Raw genomic sequence first — 19,843 nt, 5'->3', positions numbered from 1 at the left:
TATTTATTGGGCTGGGGGGGGCTGTTTGTGCCTCTGGGTAATTGGAATGCCAGGGCCTATTTTGAACCCCGGTCTGGACCTGGTTGGACTCTTCCCACAATCCACCCTGTTTTTGACTTCATCATTGTGCACCAACCCCTTGAGCATTCATCCTCCAGCTGCCTATCATCATTTATTTATATATTTGAATCTGCACCCATGGCATGCTCGTTAGGGTCAGGCACAGGCTGATTATTTGCAAACATATACTTTGTACATCACTAAAACAGGCCCGACAGACCCAATAAATAGTGACTGTCTACTACAGCAGCATTGTCAGAATCTACACATTTCCATTTCAGGCCCGATGCCAGGGATTGGCCTATCACAGTGCTAAGATTCGGAGTAGCATTCTCACTAGGGATTTCTGATTGGTTAATTCTCTTGCATGGGTAGTTTGTAGAGAACTAAGGGAGCGCAGTGGGATAGCCTTGCGGTTGGGTTTAGTGCCTCTTCATCTTCCCTTATGGCTTCCTGGTTTCTAGGATAATGCAACCATAGCAGCCTAAGAGCTTAAAAGAAACACACAGTTAAGGCAAACTTCCCCTTTAAAGCAAGTTATTGGAACACAAATAATGACTGACACGGAAGGGAGAGGGAATAAATGCAATTGGAGACTGCCGAGTGACTACTAGATGGTCCCAGTGCCCAAGATTCCCCACTCCCTGCAGTGTGGTCTCTTCCATAGGAAACCCTTTGTTCCTAACTGTATTAGCAGCAGGGCTGGCTGTTCCTGCCTAATAGGCACCTTTATTCACATTCCAATTAGACCCCCATCATCCAGCTGATGTTATTAGCTTGTACGTCTCTATGGCAGCTCCATGTCGGAGATTTCCTTTTCCTGTTCTGGTTTTCTAATGAGAGCGTCAGCTCTCTAATATTGTCTTCTAAAGAACCAGTGTAAGGCGAGGTGAGGAGTTCCATTGCCCGGAGTCTCCCAAGTACAGTTTGGTGGCATTTCTATCATATAAATGTCTGGCTTTTTACAAAAGGAATGATCATTTTACTATCCGAGGGGTATTTTTATTGCAGCAGGACAGAAGTGCCCAGTAATCTCCCTATGTTAGATAGGAGCAAATATAGCTGATATAGTGATGGTGAGCAGCATTTTTATTAGAGACTCCTTTTGCATCTATAGTAATATTTGGGCCACCTATTTTATAAAGCTCATCACCCGTGTCAGACTCGGGTGTCAGGCAGGGTTCGGACTGGGGGGGGTGCGCGGGTCCCACCAGGGCTCCCGGCAGCCGCATCACCTAACCCCCACCCCCCGCAGGGGCCCTGCTAACCCCCCCGCAGGTTCCCCCACCCAACGTCCTCCGCTGAGCGCATGTAAGTTTAACGCGTCAGGGGAGGAACAGTCGGGCAGGGGGAGCACCGGCAAGGGTCGGGTCTGGGCCAACGGGGCCCACTGGGATTTTTCCTGGTGTCCAAGCGGCCCAGTCCAACCCTGATGTCAGGGGTCCACTGGTGCTGCCACTTCGAGGGCCCCACATCATCACGCACCCACCAGCCACAAACCCCACCTACCAATATGTACCTATGACCTTCACCCTGTAAAGTGTAGATTCCCTTGGCGCTGCCTGTGCCTGCTGTATCCCTATCACATGGCAGGACCAGCAGTGGGACTGGGCTGGCAGGACCCATTAGGCCCACCAAATTCTCTCCCGGGGCCCCACCAGCCCTGCCATGGAGCATGTACATTGTAAATGTGATCTAGTCCTTGTTTCAACTGTATATTCTCCTGGTTTGGCAGCAGCTATTGGACTCCATTTGAAATAACAGCGCCACCTGCTGGTCATGTCAGCAAACTGGCAGAAAATGAAGTTAGTAAGCTGGGACACTTCCCTGGTCATTGCTCAGCAGATCAACATCATAAGACCCCTTTTTGCTGAGTGTTGCCAAAATGAACAGCAGGCGGCTCTGTTGTTCCCAATTTATTATATTAGCAGAGCAAAAACCGATTATATCTTGGCAGGGTCGGACCAGGGGGTGCAGGGCCCACTGAGCTACCGTCCCAGGGGCTCGGCAGGTGCCCCCACCCGGCCACGTCCCCCTCACCCCCCGCAGTGGCCCCCATTGAGCCTCCCTTATTTCCCCACAGGGTCCCCCACCCGACGTCCTCCCCTGAGCGCGCATAAATTTAAAGAAGGAAAGGCTAATAAAGAGTTAATCCCAAGCTGTAGGCAAACCTTCAGTTCTCTCAATAGTGCCCTTAAGTCTCCCCATATTTCTCCCGTTCAGATGATCAGAAGCGTCATAGGAAAAAAAACCGCTGAGCTGTGTAAAGAAAGTTCCCATAATGCCTCGCTCCTGCACCAAGACCCGTGTACATGCTCAATGTGTAAAACTATGAGGAAGCTTCCTGCTGATTGGCTCAGATCCACATTCCTAAGGGGGGGGAGGGAGTTCTTAGCATTCTTGAGGGAGGGGGGAGCAGGAGAGGGGAGAGAGCTCCGTGTCTCTGGCACAAGAAAACAAAGAGACAAATCTTGTTTCTTTTGACAGAGGACTCAGTGCAGCGTTACTGTGAGTGCTTAAGGCTGTATTTACATAGACCTTTCTGATAAAGCTTACTGAGTTTTTACCTTTCCTTCTCCTTTTTTTGCGGTGTCCCGGGGCCAATTCCGACCCTGTATCTTGGAAACCAGAGAAAAAATAATAAATGTAAATAGCAAGAGTGCTCAGAAGAATGGTATTAATTCACAAATAAGGGATAAAAATATTCAGAACATGGCAATTTATTTTTGCCCCTTGTTCATAGTTTTTTTTAGATTAAACAGATTTTTCCCAGTGTTACAAATATGCCCCATATTCCCAGCAATTCCCGGGAGTGTATATAGAGCACCATTAGTCAGAGCCGAGGCAGTTTACAATAGAAAGTGTATTACAGGCAGCACTAACGCTGTTATTAACCATAAAGGGATAAACAGTGACAATAATCCCCGTATTTCAAGCAGATCATTTGTGTTGCCGCTCAGGTTCCCCTCTGTGTCGCTGAATCTTTATGAACTAATTTTAATGAACTACTCGTTAAACAGAACCATCAGCCGGGGCTGGCGCTAGTAGGGACGCTTATTAGAAATAGATCTGTCCTTGGAATTAGCATGAAATGATTTGCAGCGGAACAGGCTCTGTGCGTCATACAGAAATCTATTTCTCATTTAAAGGAGAACTAAAGCCTAAGAATCAGTATGGGTAGAAATGCTGTACTTTATATACTGGACTTACTGTACCAGCCCAGAGGTTGAGCAGCCCTATAATAGCAATGATCCCGGCCTTCACAGCAACTCCCCATCTTGGATCTTGTAATGCCATTGTTTGTGTGTCAGTGGCACTGCACGTGCTCAGTGGGCTCTGGGCTGCTGTTGGGAACCTAAGCTTAGGAGGCGTGGGAAATCATCAAGCAGGAAGTAAGGTCCAGGCCGTGACTTTTAATGTGTGTAATGTGAATTCATTACTTTTCAGCCTTATATTGTGACTGTTATACAGGTATAGGACCCATTATCCACAATGCTCGGGACCAAGGGTATTCCAGATAAGGGGTCTTTCCGTAATTTGGATCTCAATACCTTAAGTCTACTAAAAAATCAATAAAACATTAATTAAACCCAATAGGATTGTTTTGCATCCAATAAGGATTATTTATATCTTAGTTGGGATCAATTACAAGGTACTGTTTTATTTCTACAGAGAAAAAGGAAATCGGTTTTAAAATTCTGAATTATTTGATTAAAATGGAGTCTATGGGAGACGGGCTTTCCGTAATTCGGAGCTTTCTGGATAACGGGTTTCCGGATAAGGGGTCCGATACCTGTATTGTATTTTTTTCCAGAAAGTTCCTAATTACGGAAAGGCCATCTCCCATAGAGTCCATTATAAGCAAATAATTCTAATTTTTAAAAATGATTTCCTTTTTCTCTGTAATAATAAAACAGTACCTGTACTTGATCCCAACTAAGATATAATTACCCCTTATTGGGGCAGAACAGCCCTATTGGGTTTATTTAATGGTTAAATGATTCCCTTTTCTCTGTAATAATAAAACAGTACCTGTACTTGATCCCAACTAAGATATAATTACCCCTTATTGGGGGCAAAACAAGCCTATTGGGTTTATTCAATATTTAAATGATTTTTAGCAGACTTAAGTTATGGAGATCCAAATTACAGAAAGACCCCTTATACGGAAAAACCCCAGGTCCCGAGCATTCTGGATAACATGTCCCATACCTGTACTGTATGTAGGGGTTTGCTAAAATGGGCCCCTCAGGATGTATACCCCTAGGATAGGTTCCTGGGAGGGTAATGGTTAAGGTACAATGGGTATAGCCTGGTACATCTGTAGTTAATGGGGAGTATCCCCGTAGTTCGGGTTATGGCCACAGGGTGGTGCATAGGCCCATATAAGGGGAATGCAGCCATGTGCTGTAGGCCAGAGTTAAGGGAGAGCCTCTGAGAGCAGAGGTATCTTCCCCATAGGTAGATTAGTAGTTTTCATGTGTTAGGTCACTCTAGGAGTGCGATGTAGTTAGGGCACAAGTAGAATGGGCAGAAATAGCCCCTCCAGGAGTGGTAGAGGGAGTAGGCTCCCCCAGCAGTACATCAGCTGGAGTGTAGGGACTCAAGAGTCTAGGTAGGTGGTTAGGCTGCCGCTAGAAGGGGTACTACTCTGAGGGTACTTAGTCGTGAGTACCGGGGATGAGTCCTGGAGGTGGTCTGTCTGTACCGGGGAGAGCCCTTAGAGAGGGTCTCTTGGCGTGTAGTACCGGGGAGGACATCTAAAAGGGATCATCCTGGCGGGAGTACCGATAAGATACCCAACAGGGGTAGGTACTCTAAAGGTTTAAAGAAGGAGAGTGTCCCCTGCACTGTGTTTGTATTGCCACTCCTGGAGAGGTCCTGCCTAATAAACAACCAACTGTTTCATCACAACTGTGTGTTCATCGTGTCTGCCTCAAGGAGCACCTACATACCAGTAAGTGAATGCCCCAGGGAGGGGATTCCCTTTGGGGGCTTGTGTGAGGTCTCAGGCACCACTACATCAAAGTATCAAGTCCCAGGGAGGGAGTTGTAGTTCTCCCATAACAGAGCCCTGGGTGGAGGCACGCCATTTATTCAGAGAAATCCCTGCTTCCCCCATAGTAAGCGGGGCTCAGGACTCCTGGAAGCGCCAAAACAGAGTAATTCAGCAGGTAGTGCCACAACCGTTTATAAAGTGGGCTACATTTGGAGGCACTGCTGAGATGAGAGCAGGAACCGCTTAGTAGACAAGGCCCTAAGGGATCTGTGGCCTAGTAGAACTGTGAACCCTCCCCTCCGTCCGCACTAAATTTGGGCCACCCTGAACCGCATCCCAGCTAGGGGATCTGGCGCGAAACGGAGCTAGGCAGAGGCTCCCAGCCAGTGGAACGCAGGGGCTTTGGCGCCAAGTGTTCAGGAAACCACGCGAGACTTGAGGCGTGTAGGGGGAGGTGTTGGACTGAGCTACCTAGTAAACATTACGTGAGATTGCCTGTTCCAATCGGGAACCACCAAAAAGTGCGCCAAGAATAAGGGGCGCGGCTTCGCGAGTGACATCATGGGAGATTCCAATCCTGTGTCTAGTGGGAGTCGCATGAGTGACTGGCTGCTGCATTACACGCTGGACATGTCTGCACCAAGTGAAAGCGGTAGCACGGGCCTTGGGTCCCTACCAAACCAGCAACAAAACCGGATCGCATATGACACTGGATTCCGGTATGTTTGGCTGGGGTCGTTTGCTAAAAAGACAATGTCGCAGGGTGACCCTACCATGGTACCCTTGTGTGGAGAGTGCGGCGCCGAGGCCTACCAGGCGTTTAATCAAGCCACGGGGAGGTGTCCGCAGTGTGGCCATAAGTGTTGGATGGGGCCCCTGAGAGAGGAGACCCATAGAGGGGAGGCCCGACCCAGTGAGGAAGTGGTACAGAGGGCCACACTCCCGTTTTGTGCACCCCCATCATACTTCCAAACCTTGAACATGCGCTTCCCCAACATGGTGTAAAGGCCCAGGGGGCATGTTAAATCCCAAAAGAGGGAACTTCGTTTAAGGGGTAAGTGACACCTACGGTTTTGGTGTGCCCCTCAGGAGGGACTTGTCCTTTTCCAAGAAGGAACTGTTGGGTGAGTGAGCTACTGGGCCATCTTCTGAGGCTCAGATCTAAAGGGCTGTGAGGGTGTTGGGCTGGTACAGAAGTCCAAAACACAAGATGTGGCATATTAAGTTGAGCTTTAGTTCTCCTTTATTGTCATATATGGTTGAATATAACTGATGCAGCCACTTATCATACATCCCAACTGTCCCACTTTTCGCGGGACAGTCCCGATTTTTATACTACATCCCGCAGTCCCGGATTGTTGTTAGAATGTCCTGCTTCTTCGGCACAGCCGCTTTTGCGCCACTCAAGCCGAACCCAGACGAGTTTCCTACACTTACACCTTTCCCAGTCCACTTACAACAAGTAAAATACAGGATGCTTCTCCGTGTTTGTAAGAATCCCATTGGCTGTGCTCGCTCACATGGCTAGGGAAAGGGTCTGGATTTCCCCATTGGCTGTGCTCGCTCACATGGCTAGGGAAAGGGTCTGGACTTCCCCATTGGCTGTGCTCGCTCACATGGCTAGGGAAAAGGGTCGGATTTCTGCAGCAGCTGGTCTGGAGAGGGGAAGTGTAGCCAGTGCAGGGCTGAGCTTTCCTGTGTGCTGTAGATGCACTGCTGTAGAGATCAGCAGTGTTTCCTTATCCACCTTGAGTGCACTTTAACCCTTTCAAACTCTGCCTTGTAAATTATCCCCCACTTACACATGGTGGAGATCTGGCTGAGCCATAAAATCCAGTTAAAGCAAATCTTGGAAGTGAAGGAAAAGCCCATAACAGAAATACTGGAAGAAGAGAAAACAAATGGATAAGGAAAGGGAAATAGAAGCAAAGACCTTGAGAACAAAGGTATATACTGTGGTAAATGACGTATAATCTCTGTTTATACATCATAGTGTCAATATAATTAGCAACAAAAATATGACTGTGGCCCTTTTCCTTAAGTTTATTGTTATTGTATTTATTGGGTTAATTACCCAACAAACACTTTTTGGCTAGAAAGTGCTTAAAACACTAGTGCACTTGGTGTGTCTGATGCTGCCATTCCAACCATGGAAAATGGGGGTGTTTTGTAATGTGGGTGTGGTCAGAGGGGCGTGGTCAAAAATATCGCATCACTTAGCGCGGCATATACTTTTGTCCCTCTTTTTAATTTTTAAATGTTGGGAGGTATGACTTATTGTTCAATTCCTTGGCATGGCAACAACATTCGTATTATTATTATTGCTTTGATTATTTGGCAGTGAGATTTAAATCCACTCTCAATCACATCCCAGTATCGTACTGTAGCTTCTGCCACATGGGAACAAAAATAAACCCAAAATATAATCTGTGTGTCGGCAGGGATGGAAGGTAGGGAACATTCTCTACAGTATTTTGCACAAGCGGCTACTTGCCCTATGGCCCTGATGTGTCACATACAGATAATATACAGCTAAATATTGTCAGGAGTCTTAGCAGGAGGGTAAATAGACCTTCATTTGAGTCCCAGACTTACCCACAAGGAGAAAGTGCAGCACCCACACTCGTCCCTTTGTCTGTGTGTTTGTGTAGGGAGTCATGGGGACAACTCAGGCTCACCCTGGGGTGTGTTTGGGGTGGGGACAGGCAAAGGAACAATGTGGAAAAATCTGAGTTTAGTTCTGATTGGCCATCTAGAAAGAATAGTGACATGGGCATAGGGAGATAATAGCCTCTGGGAAGGGACTGGGGCTGTGGGATAGCAGGTATAGTAGGGAGAGATGGTGCCTATAGTAGCAGTGGGATAATAGCCTCTGGGAAGGGACTGGGGCTGTGGGATAGCAGGTATAGTAAGGAGAGATGGTGCCTATAGTAGCAGTGGGATAATAGCCTCTGGGAAGGAACTGGGGCTGTGGGATAGCAGGTATAGTAGGGAGAGATGGTGCCTATAGTAGCAGTGGGATAATAGCCTCTGGGAAGGGACTGGGGCTGTGGGATAGCAGGTATAGTAGGGAGAGATGGTGCCTATAGTAGCAGTGGGATAATAGCCTCTGGGAAGGAACTGGGGCTGTGGGATAGCAGGTATAGTAGGGAGAGATGGTGCCTATAGTAGCAGTGGGATAATAGCCTCTGGGAAGGAACTGTGGCTGTGGGATAGCAGGTATAGTAGGGAGAGATGGTGCCTATAGTAGCAGTGGGGGGATAATAGCCTCTGGGAAGGGACTGGGGCTGTGGGATAGCAGGTATAGTAGGGAGAGATGGTGCCTATAGTAGCAGTGGGATAATAGCCTCTGGGAAGGAACTGGGGCTGTGGGATAGCAGGTATAGTAGGGAGAGATGGTGCCTATAGTAGCAGTGGGATAATAGCCTCTGGGAAGGAACTGGGGCTGTGGGATAGCAGGTATAGTAGGGAGAAATGGTGCCTATAGTAGCAGTGGGATAATAGCCTCTGGGAAGGAACTGGGGCTGTGGGATAGCAGGTATAGTAGGGAGAGATGGTGCCTATAGTAGCAGTGGGATAATAGCCTCTGGGAAGGGACTGGGGCTGTGGGATAGCAGGGATAGTAGGTAGAGATGGTGCCTATAGTAGCAGTGGGATAATAGCCTCTGGGAAGGAACTGGGGCTGTGGGATAGCAGGTATAGTAGGTAGAGATGGTGCCTATAGTAGCAGTGGGATAATAGCCTCTGGGAAGGAACTGGGGCTGTGGGATAGCAGGTATAGTAGGAAGAGATGGTGCCTATAGTAGCAGTGGGATAATAGCCTCTGGTAAGGGACTGGGGCTGTGGGATAGCAGGGAGAGATGGTGCCTATAGTAGCAGTGGGATAATAGCCTCTGGGAAGGGAATGGGGCTGTGGGATAGCAGGTATAGTAGGGAGAGATGGTGCCTATAGTAGCAGTGGGGGGATAATAGCCTCTGGGAAGGGACTGGGGCTGTGGGATAGTAGAGAGAGATGGTGCCTATAGTAGCAGTGGGATAATAGCCTCTGGGAAGGGACTGGGGCTGTGGGATAGCAGGTATAGTAGGGAGAGATGGTGCCTATAGTAGCAGTGGGATAATAGCCTCTGGGAAGGGACTGGGGCTGTGGGATAGCAGGTATAGTAGGGAGAGATGGTGCCTATAGTAGCAGTGGGATAATAGCCTCTGGGAAGGAACTGGGGCTGTGGGATAGCAGGTATAGTAGGGAGAGATGGTGCCTATAGTAGCAGTGGGGGGATAATAGCCTCTGGGAAGGGACTGGGGCTGTGGGATAGTAGGGAGAGATGGTGCCTATAGTAGCAGTGGGGGGATAATAGCCTCTGAGAAGGGACTGGGGCTGTGGGATAGCAGGTATAGTAGGGAGAGATGGTGCCTATAGTAGCAGTGGGGGGATAGTAGCCTCTGGGAAGGGACTGGGGCTGGGGGATAGCAGGTATAGTAGGGAGAGATGGTGCCTATAGTAGCAGTGGGGGGGATAATAGCCTCTGGGAAGGGACTGTGGCTGTGGGATAGCAGGCATAGTAGGGAGAGATGGTGCCTATAGTAGCAGTGAGGGGATAATAGCCTCTGGGAAGGGACTGGGGCTGTGGGATAGCAGGTATAGTAGGGAGAGATGGTGCCTATAGTAGCAGTGGGGGTATAATAGCCTCTGGGAAGGGACTGGGGCTGTGGGATAGCAGGTATAGTAGGGAGAGATGGTGCCTATAGTAGCAGTTGGGGGATAATAGCCTCTGGGAAGGGACTGTGCCTGTGGGATAGCAGGTATAGTAGGGAGAGATGGTGCCTATAGTAACAGTGGGGGGATAATAGCCTCTGGGAAGGGACTGAGGCTGTGGGATAGCAGGTATAGTAGGGAGAGATGGTGCCTATAGTAGCAGTGGGGGGATAATAGCCTCTGGGAAGGGACTGGGGCTGTGGGATAGCAGGTATAGTAGGGAGAGATGGTGCCTATAGTAGCAGTGGGGGGATATTAGCCTCTGGGAAGGGACTGAGGCTGTGGGATAGCAGGTATAGTAGGGAGAGATGGTGCCTATAGTAGCAGTGGGGGGATAATAGCCTCTGGGAAGGGACTGGGGCTGTGGGATAGCAGGTATAGTATGGAGAGATGGTGCCTATAGTATCAGTGGGGGGATAATAGCCTCTGGGAAGGGACTGGCGTTGTGGGATAGCAGGTATAGTAGGGAGAGATGGTGCCTATAGTAGCAGTGGGGGGAGAGATGTCTGCTGCCTGCCTAACGGACCTGCCATTTTCTGCCACCGCCCGTGACCTCTTGTCTACCTAGTGCACTTTTTTATTGTATGACCTCTTGTCCAGCCTCTTTACTCTTCTTGTTTCTTAGGGCAGTGGCACATGGGGAGATTAGTCGCCCCACGACAAATCTTCGTTACCGTGGGCGACTAATCTCCCTGCAATGCTATCCCACTGGCATGTAAATCACCGGTAGGATGGCATACGCGCCGCTACGATTTCCCCAAAGTTTCCTTGAGAGACGACTTCGGGAAAATGTAGCAACGCGTATGCCATTCCATTGGCAATTTACATTCTTGCTCGGGTGGCATTGCCCGCGGTAACGAAGATTTGTCGTGGGGTGACTAATCTCCCCCCGTGCCACTGCCATTATGCCCTCCTGCACAGACTCCCTAACGAACTTTCCATTGTCTGCCACCGTCTCTGTTCTCTTTCCTAGCCTAACAGACTTGCAGGTGTATTTATCAACATTGGAGACAAATATAACCAGTGATGTTGCCCATAGCAACCAATCAGATCTTTGCTTTTGTTTTCTAACTTTTAGGTGACCATTAAAATCTAATTGTAATGTCTGTCTCCTGTGTTAATAAATACACACCTTGGTGTAGTCTGCCACCGGCCTGACAGGTGTCAATTCCAGATTGCCTAACGGGCTGCTGACTACCTATTGACTGCTGACTACCTAACAGATCTACCATTGTCTGCCGCCTGCCCTGACTACTTATCGGCTTGATTGATATCGGCCCGATTTCAGGCCAGAAAAGTCGGGCAGGCTCGTTGTTAGTGCCCCTACACGGGCCGATTAGCTGCCGAATTGGTCTAAGGGACCCATATCGGCAGCTAGAATCGGCCCTTGTATGGCCACCTTAACCCCTGGCCTGCCATTGTCTGCAATCTGTTCTGACCTCTTGTCTGTCCTAACAGACTTGCCATTGTCTTCCACCTGCCTAATGGACAGCCATTGTCTCTTGCCCCTTTACTTTTGCTTTCTCTTATGCCTACCTGAGGTGCATATTAAATGCACATAATTCACAAGATTACATGGCATATGGCAGTGATCCCCAACCAGTGGCTCCGGGGCAACATGTTGCTCTCAGTGCCCCCAAAGCAGGGAGTTATTTTTGAATTCCTGACTTGGGGGCAAGTTTTGGTTGAACAAAAACAAGATTTCCTACCAAATAAAGCCCCTGTAAGATGATAGTGTGCATAGAGGTTGCCTAATAGCCAATCACAGCCCTTATTTGGCACCTCCATGAACATTTATGGTGCTTGTGTTGCTCCCCAAGTCTTTTTACATTTGTCTGTGGCTCACGAGTAAGAAAGGTTGGGGCTCCTGTCTGATAGTTGTACACCGCTGCTATTTCCTGAACATGTGCGATTCTTTCAGAGATAAATGAATGATCCTTTCCAGTTTTACTCCACTTCTCCTTTGTGTATTCCCTGATCCTCTCCCTGGTCTCAGTGGGCAGTAGTATTAGGACTGGATCACTGAGGACCTGGAATTAGAGAAATATATATTTTCTGGATGGTTTTATGGCAGCGATGGATTGGTCAATGTTTAATTAGTTTTAATTTAAAGTCAAATAAAGACTATGTAAGCACCTTCCCAGTATACTAGGGGCACATTATAATGAAATCTGGCCCCAGCTATACAAATCTGCCTTTGGTTTACATACTAACAAATGTACATGTATCTGGCTGTACCAGGCAGAACACCTGCACCTCTGACCTTGTGACTTATATAAGGTATGGGGTGCGTATCTGCATTTTACATTAGTGTAATATAGCCAATGGCACCCCAGCACATACATTTTTAGAGGGTGCAGTGGGAGTCAAATCGCTAGTGTGGAGCACCCAATGTTTTCACCTTATCCCATGGCAGAAGTGCCCCTGTATAAGGAACAGAACCAGTGGCTAAATCAGGGGTGGGCAAACTACGGCCCGCAGGCCACATTCAGCCCGTCGGTCTTTTTAATCTGGCCCGCCGACTCCGCAAGTCTCATCATGTGAGACTTGGACTGACGAGCGGAGACGGCATAACGCTGGCCCAGCCCGTCTGTCAACCCCCCGGCCCGTCTGTTGGCCCCTGAGCCAAAAAGTTTGCCCACCGCTGGTCTAAATGTTCTAGGGAGTAGAAATGCTGTGTATTTAGCAGCCAAAGCTAGCCATGTATGGGCTGACATAGGCTGTCAAATTGGCCACTACATATACAGCTAATTGGCCTCTTTATGGGGCCAAACCAAAGGCCTGCCCAATCAGGAAGATATACATCCATGATGGAAAAGGTGCAAATCACTTGGTGCAAAAAAATAAAAACAAATTCACCAGTGCAGTTATTGCCATCATTCAAACATTAGCTTTAATGAGTAGATAAAAAGGAAGATGAAGGAACCTGATTGGTTGCTCATTTTTTAGTATGGAGTGATTCAGATCCTGTTGGGCTGACCCAGAAATCAAAAATAGCAATTCCTGAGACCAGTCATTGCCAGAGTAGCCATTTACAGACTGTATGTAGACGGAAAGTGAATTCAAAATCTTACATCAATAATGATAATAAACAATTATAATACATATATTGCGTGAAGATAAAGACATTATGACACAATTTCCCTTTGCAAATCAGGTATTCGTTTTGGAATCTAACGTAACCTGAGGGAATTGTAGTTTAAACACATGTGGGTAGCGCCGTCAAGCTGCAATAGAAAAAAACTACAATTCCCAGAAGACACCTGGTGGGCGGGCCGGCCGACTGAAGTATAGCCCTAGCTGATTGGATGCTTCAATGGTTCTTGATTGACCTGGGTGCGTGATTGGTTAAGCTTGCGGAGGCGGGTTGTTTGGACGGTGAAGTTAGGGGTAAGGTAACTGGCGGTAGGGGACCCGCGTAGTGCCTTGTAACAGAGATCATAAGGTGGGGGGTACAGGTACGTACAGTGTGACATCTGGGGGGCAGGGATTATATACATTTATGCACAGCTATAGCGCCATTAATTGACCAATCCTAACCTAATCCTAACTCCTCAGGAGTTTTTTTTGAGCTTATGTTGCCCCCCAACACTTTTTTTCATTTGCTGTGCCTCATGGATTTAAAAGTTTGGGGACCCCTAATGTGAGTGTAATATTCTGAAACCATTTTCAATTGGTCTTCAATTTTTGTTAATTATTTAAGTTTTTGTTCAGCAGCACTCCAGTTTGGAGTTTTCAGAAGTTACTTGGTTGCTAGGATCCAAATTACCTTAGCAACCAGGGTGTGGTTTGAATGAAAGACTGATATATGAATAGGAGAGGGACTGAATGGAAAGATACGTAATATAAAGTAAAAATAACAAACTGTAGTCTCACAGAGCAATAGTAGCAGCTGTTGAGAGGCTAATGTCAGGGGCCATTGCAAATTATCAAGCAGAAAATGAGGCTGGCCTGTCCTATAAACTGATGCTACAGGTCTGATTATTATATTCTGATGCTAATTGCACTGGTTTCAGAACTGCAATGTTATGTGAATCCGAATGAATTACTAATCAGTTTTATACTGTTAAATTTATATTCTATATATACAGTATATTGTCCGTTGTTCCCTAAGCTCAGTGACTGAGAGCAGCACAGAGCAAGTGCAGGGAATCGGCAGAAAAGAAAATGGGGGGCAACTGGGGGCATCTTTGAAGGCACAAAAGGGCTGTGGTTGCCTTGGGCTGGTACAGAAGCCCAAAACATAACCCAAAATATTTCTATCCTATTGCTTTAGTTAAGCTTTAGTTCTCCTTGAGCATCCCATAAGCCATGATAGGTCCCTTATATGTATCCATGGCAATTAAAAATCCTATATAGTCACCCTGAAGCTGCTGCCCCCCAGGGGGTTATACAGATAACCTTTGTATTCACTGATTTCCCAGCAAGAGAGTTAAGGTCCCCATACACGGGCCGATATCGACCCGTGTATGGGCAGAACAGAGCGGCCTGGCCGACCGATATCTGGCCTGAAATTGGCCAGATCTCGATCGGGCAGGTTAGAAAATCCGGTCGGATCTGACTGCCCCATAACCACAAATGTAATCCGATCGTTTTTTTAAGTTACTTGCTACCCGATATCGCCCACCCGTAGGTGGGGATATCGGGTGAAGATCCGCTCACTTGGCGACATCGCCAAGCGAGCGGATCTTATAGTGTATGGGCACCTTTAGGCTACCCACCTATTGTCCGGCTTTAAGCCTATAGCTGCTCATACCAGCCTACAGTGTATTTGATTAGGGAATGTTAGGCCAATTTTGACCATACTGGCCAACCATCTGGACATTTTTTTTTTTTTTAAATTCATTTTTTTGCTTTTAACAGTAAATGGGAGGGGGTACAGAAGGAAAGAGGGGTGGGGAGGGGGAGTCAGCAAATATACACTTATTTATTTATTCACAGTTGAGTTTAAAGCAAGTCTGTCTGTAAGTCATTGCTATTAAGTGATAATACATATTATAACAATTACTTTAACATTTCAAGGTAGTCCAGCATTTAAGATGTATTCCTTCGAGTCATATCGGGTTGTACCTGTGTCTTTAGCTAATAGGGGGGGACCATCTGGACATTTATAGCAAGTCAGGAGTGTGCTACAATGATCCTCAGTCCACCAGCATTATCTGTCCTGATGCAAAACAAGGATGAAAAATGGAAAAAAAAAAATATGATGGAAAAGACCAGTAGAAATGTTTGGTCACTTACCACCTTTATCTTGTTCCTATCCATGAATCTCTGTGTGTCTTCACTTTTTTCTGTAGCTGTGAATTGAAAAAGGGTGGAAAATATGGACTTTTACTCCCCAGCGTGGCATGCATGAAGGAAGGTACTGTAAGTCAAAATAAAGACTTTTATTTAAAGAGAAAGATATATATATATATATATATATATATATATATAAGTATCTCTAATGCCATGGGTAACATTTTGTTGACAGAGAAATAAGTACAGGTATGGGATCTGTTATCCAGAAACCCGTTATCCAGAAAGCTCCAAATTACAGAAAGCCTGTCTCCCATAGACTCCATTTTAATCAAGTGGTTCAGAATTTTAAAACTGATGTGCTTTTTCTCTGTAATAATAAAACAGTACCTGTACTTGATCCCAACTAAGATATAATTACCCCTTATTGGGGGTAGAACAGCCCTATTGGGTTTATTTAATGGTTAAATGATTCCCTTTTCTCTGTAATAATAAAACAGTACCTGTAATAGATCCCAACTAAGATATAATTACCCCTTATTGGGGGCAGAACAGCCCTATTGGGTTTATTTAATGGTTAAATGATTCCCTTTTCTCTGTAATAATAAAACAGTACCTGTACTTGATCCCAACTAAGATATAATTACCCCTTATTGGGGGCAGAACAGCCCTATTGGGTTTATTTAATGGTTAAATGATTCCCTTTTCTCTGTAATAATAAAACAGTATCTGTACTAGATCCCAACTAAGATATAATTACCCCTTATTGGGGGCAGAACAGCCCTATTGGGTTTATTTAATGGTTAAATAATTCCCTTTTCCCTGTAATAATAAAACAGTACCTGCCATCTCCCATAGACTTATTTATAAGCAAATAATTCAAATTTTTAAAAATGATTTCCTTTTTATCTGTACGGGTATCGGACCCCATATCTGGAAACCCATTATCCATAAAGCTCTGAATTACGGAAAGCCCTTCTCCCATAGACTCTATTTTAGTCAAATAATTCAGAATTTTAAAACTGATTTCCCTTTTCTCTGTAATAATAAAACAGTACCTGTACTTGATCCCAACTAAGATATAATTACCCCTTATTGGGGGCAGAACAACCCTATTGGGTTTATTTCATGGTTAAATGATTCCCTTTTCTCTGTAATAATAAAACAGTACCTGTACTTGATCCCAACTAAAGGTCCCCATACACGGGCAGATTATAGCTGCCGATATCGGTTTATCTTACCGTGTATGGGGACCTTAAGATATAATTACCCCTTATTGGGGGCAGAACAGTCCTATTGGGTTTATTTAATGGTTAAATGATTCCCTTTTCCCTGTAATAATAAAACAGTACCTGTACTTGATCCCAACTAAGATATAATTACCCCTTATTGGGGCAGAACAGCCCTATTGGGTTTATTTAATGGTTAAATTATTCCCTTTTCCCTGTAATAATAAAACAGTACCTGTACTTGATCCCAACTAAGATATAATAATCCTTATTGGATTATTGGGGCGGCCCAGGGCCGGAGAACCCTAAGGGGCCCCCTCAATAGGCTCTGGCTCTCCTCAAGGCTCGTTCAACTATTGGTGGAAAAAGTGAACTGAGGAGAAGCCAGAAAAAAAAAAACTATCCAAAAAACTGGATTAGCACCGAGGCTCAAAGTCGCAGAGTCGCTCACTGCAGCAATCTGTATAGAGACGGGAATAAAAAGGGCAAGTCAGCTTCACGGATAATGCATTTACCCTTTTAAGGTGCAACATTGGATCAGGGGCCCCATTCAAAGAGCAGATACCCGGGGGCAGAGGGGCAAAACTCTTAGCAGCCTGTCAGTACTGCCCAACCCTGGGTCTGTGTCTCCCAACCAGCGCTAGGAGTAAAGGCACCTGCAAAGCCCATTTTAAGGGAAAATTCTCCCAATTCACTAAAATCGTTGACAGAAGCAACATCCCCTAATCTGGGGGGGGGGGGGGGGTCACCCAACTATTGCCCCTCTTTTTTAGCTAAAATAAGGGTTTTTAGGCAAAACATCTATCAGAGGAGATGCACACTTACCTCTCACTGCAATAGCAACCAACTGACTAAACCAACTGTCACTTTCATTACAGTTATGATGCATCATTGCTATGTGATTATGACAAGCAACTTGAAACTTGATACTTTCCTAGTGTGAAGGCAGCTCTCATCCCAATGACATCACATGACAGGCGCTGCTGTTAAAGGGGAAGTGTACCCTTTTGACTAGTGAGGTTTATATGGGCTTTGTTTGCCCTTAGATGGGCAGTACATACATAGCTTATTGTGTACCCAGAGCATTGCCTTGTACGTGTGGCCCCTGCCGTGTTCCCTATTGCCCCCCACAGCCGGGAGAGCGCACGAGACTTACTAATAAATATTATTCTGTAAAAGGAAAACGTATTGGTATTTATTGCCTTACATTCAGTTACAGATTAAGGTTGGTACATAAGGGCAGGGCAGATACCCGGGGGCAGAGGGGCAAAACTCTTAGCAGCCTGTCAGTACTGCCCAACCCTGGGTCTGTGTCTCCCAACCAGCGCTAGGAGTAAAGGCGCCTGCAAATAAAGACTATGTAAGCACCTTCCCAGTATACTAGGGGCACATTATAATGAAATCTGGCCCCGGCTATACAAATCTGCCTTTGGTTTACATACTAACAAATGTACATGTATCTGGCTGTACCAGGCTGAACACCTGCACCTCTGACCTTGTGTCTTATATAAGGTATGGGGTGCGTATCTGCATTTTACATTAGTGTAATATAGCCAATGGCACCCCAGCACATACATTTTTAGAGGGTGCAGTGGGAGTCAAATTGCTAGTGTGGAGCACCCAATGTTTTTACCTTATCCCATGGCAGAAGGGCCCCTGTATAAGGAACAGAACCAGTGGCTAAATCAGGGGTGGGCAAACTGTGGGCCACATCCGGCCCGTTGGTCTTCATAATCTGGCCCGTTGGTCTTTTTAATCTGGCCCATTGGTCTTTTTAATCTGGACTGTTGGTCTTTTTAATCCGGCCCGTTGGTCTTTTTAATCTGGCCCGTTGTCAACCCCCCGGCCCGTCTTTTGGCCCCTGAGTCAAAAAGTTTGCCCACCCCTGGTCTAAATGTTCTAGGGAGTAGAAATGCTGTGTATTTAGCAGCCAGTGCTAGCCATGTATGGGCTGACATAGGCTGTCAAATTAGCCATTACATATAAGGTCAAGATCTACTTGGCCTCTTTATGGGGCCAAAGCAAAGGCCTGCCCAGTCAGAAAAATATATTGTGGGAATCAGCAAGATATACACCCATGATGGGAAAGGTGCAAATCACTTGGTGGAAAAAAATAAAATAAAAACAAATTCAACAGTAAAGTTATTGCCATCATTCAAACATTAGCTTTAATGATTAGATAAAAAGGAAGATGAAGGAACCTGATTGGTTGCTCATTTTTTAGTATGGAGTGATTCAGATCCTGTTGGGCTGACCCAGAAATCAAAAATATCAATTCCTGAGACCAGTCATTGTCAGAGTAGCCATTTACAGACTGTATATAGAGGGAAAGTCTGGTAAATCTTACATCAATAATGACATTATGACACAATTCGTTTTGGAATCTAACGCAACCTTAGAGAATTGTAGTTTAAACATGTGGGTAGCGCCGTCAAGCTGTAATAGAAAAAACTACAATTCCCAGAAGACACCTGGCGGGAGGGCCGGCCGACTCAAGTATGGCCCTAGCTGATTGGATGCTTCAATGGTTCTGTATTGACCTGGGTGTGTGATTGGTTAAGCTTGCGGAGGCGGGTTGTTTGGATGGTGCAGTTGGGAGGAAGGCATCTGGTGGTAGGGGACCCGCGTAGTACCTTGTAACAGAGCTCGTAAGGTGGGGTACAGGTATGTACAGTGTGACATCTGGGGGCAGGGATTATATACATTTATGCACAGCTATAGTGCCATTGGATAGGTCTGTATGCTAAATAATATGCCATACCCCGCACTTACATAGTAACATAGTAACATAGTAAGTTGGGTTGAAAAAAGACATACGTCCATCAAGTTCAACCATAATGCCTATACCTAACCTGCCTAACTACAAGTTGATCCAGAGGAAGGCAAAAAACCCCATCTGAAGCCTCTCTAATTTGCCTCAGAGGGGAAAAAATTCCTTCCTGACTCCAAGATGGCAATCGGACCAGTCCCTGTATCAACTTGTACTAAGAGCTATCTCCCATAACCGTGTATTCCCTCACTTGCTAAGAATCCATCCAGCCCCTTCTTAAAGCTATATAATGTATCAGCCAGTACGACTGATTCGGGGAGGGAATTCCACAACTTCACAGCTCTCACTGTAAAAAATCCTTTCCGAATATTTAAATGGAACCTCCCTTCTTCTAAACGGAGTGGGTGCCCTCGTGTCCGTTGGAAGGACCTACTGGTAAATAAAACATTAGAGAGGTTATTATATGATCCCCTTATATATTTATACATAGTTATCATGTCACCTCTTAAGCGCCTCTTCTCCAGTGTAAACAGACCCAACTTGGCCAGTCTTTCTTCATAACCGAGACTTTCCATACCCTTTACCAGCTTAGTTGCCCTTCTCTGGACCCTCTCTAACTCAATAATGTCCCGTTTGAGCACTGGAGACCAAAACTGAACAGCATATTCTAGATGGGGCCTTACCAGTGCTCTGTAAAGGGGAAGAATAACCCCCTCCTCCCGTGAATCTATACCCCTTTTAATACAGCTCAGAACCTTGTTTGCCCTTGCAGCTGCTGCCTGGCATTGCTTGCT

The 19,843-nt window shown here is 46.1% G+C and overlaps 1 protein-coding gene across 1 annotated transcript in view; it reads left to right on the top strand.

Annotated features, from left to right (window-relative positions):
* Nucleotides 1-6,922: 6,922 nt before the first annotated feature.
* Nucleotides 6,923-19,843, top strand: part of LOC100497829 (coiled-coil domain-containing protein 77-like) — a 44,819-nt gene continuing 31,898 nt past the window's right edge. Inside the window, 1 exon segment of the mRNA XM_031894403.1 lies at nt 6,923-7,005. The gene's annotated coding sequence lies outside the window, so the exon portion shown is untranslated.

The sequence above is a fragment of the Xenopus tropicalis genome, chromosome 10, assembly GCF_000004195.4.
Source record: "Xenopus tropicalis strain Nigerian chromosome 10, UCB_Xtro_10.0, whole genome shotgun sequence".
NCBI lineage: Eukaryota > Metazoa > Chordata > Amphibia > Anura > Pipidae > Xenopus > Xenopus tropicalis.
Note: the sequence above shows the minus strand (reverse complement) of the source record. Positions and strands in the feature narration are given on the sequence as shown.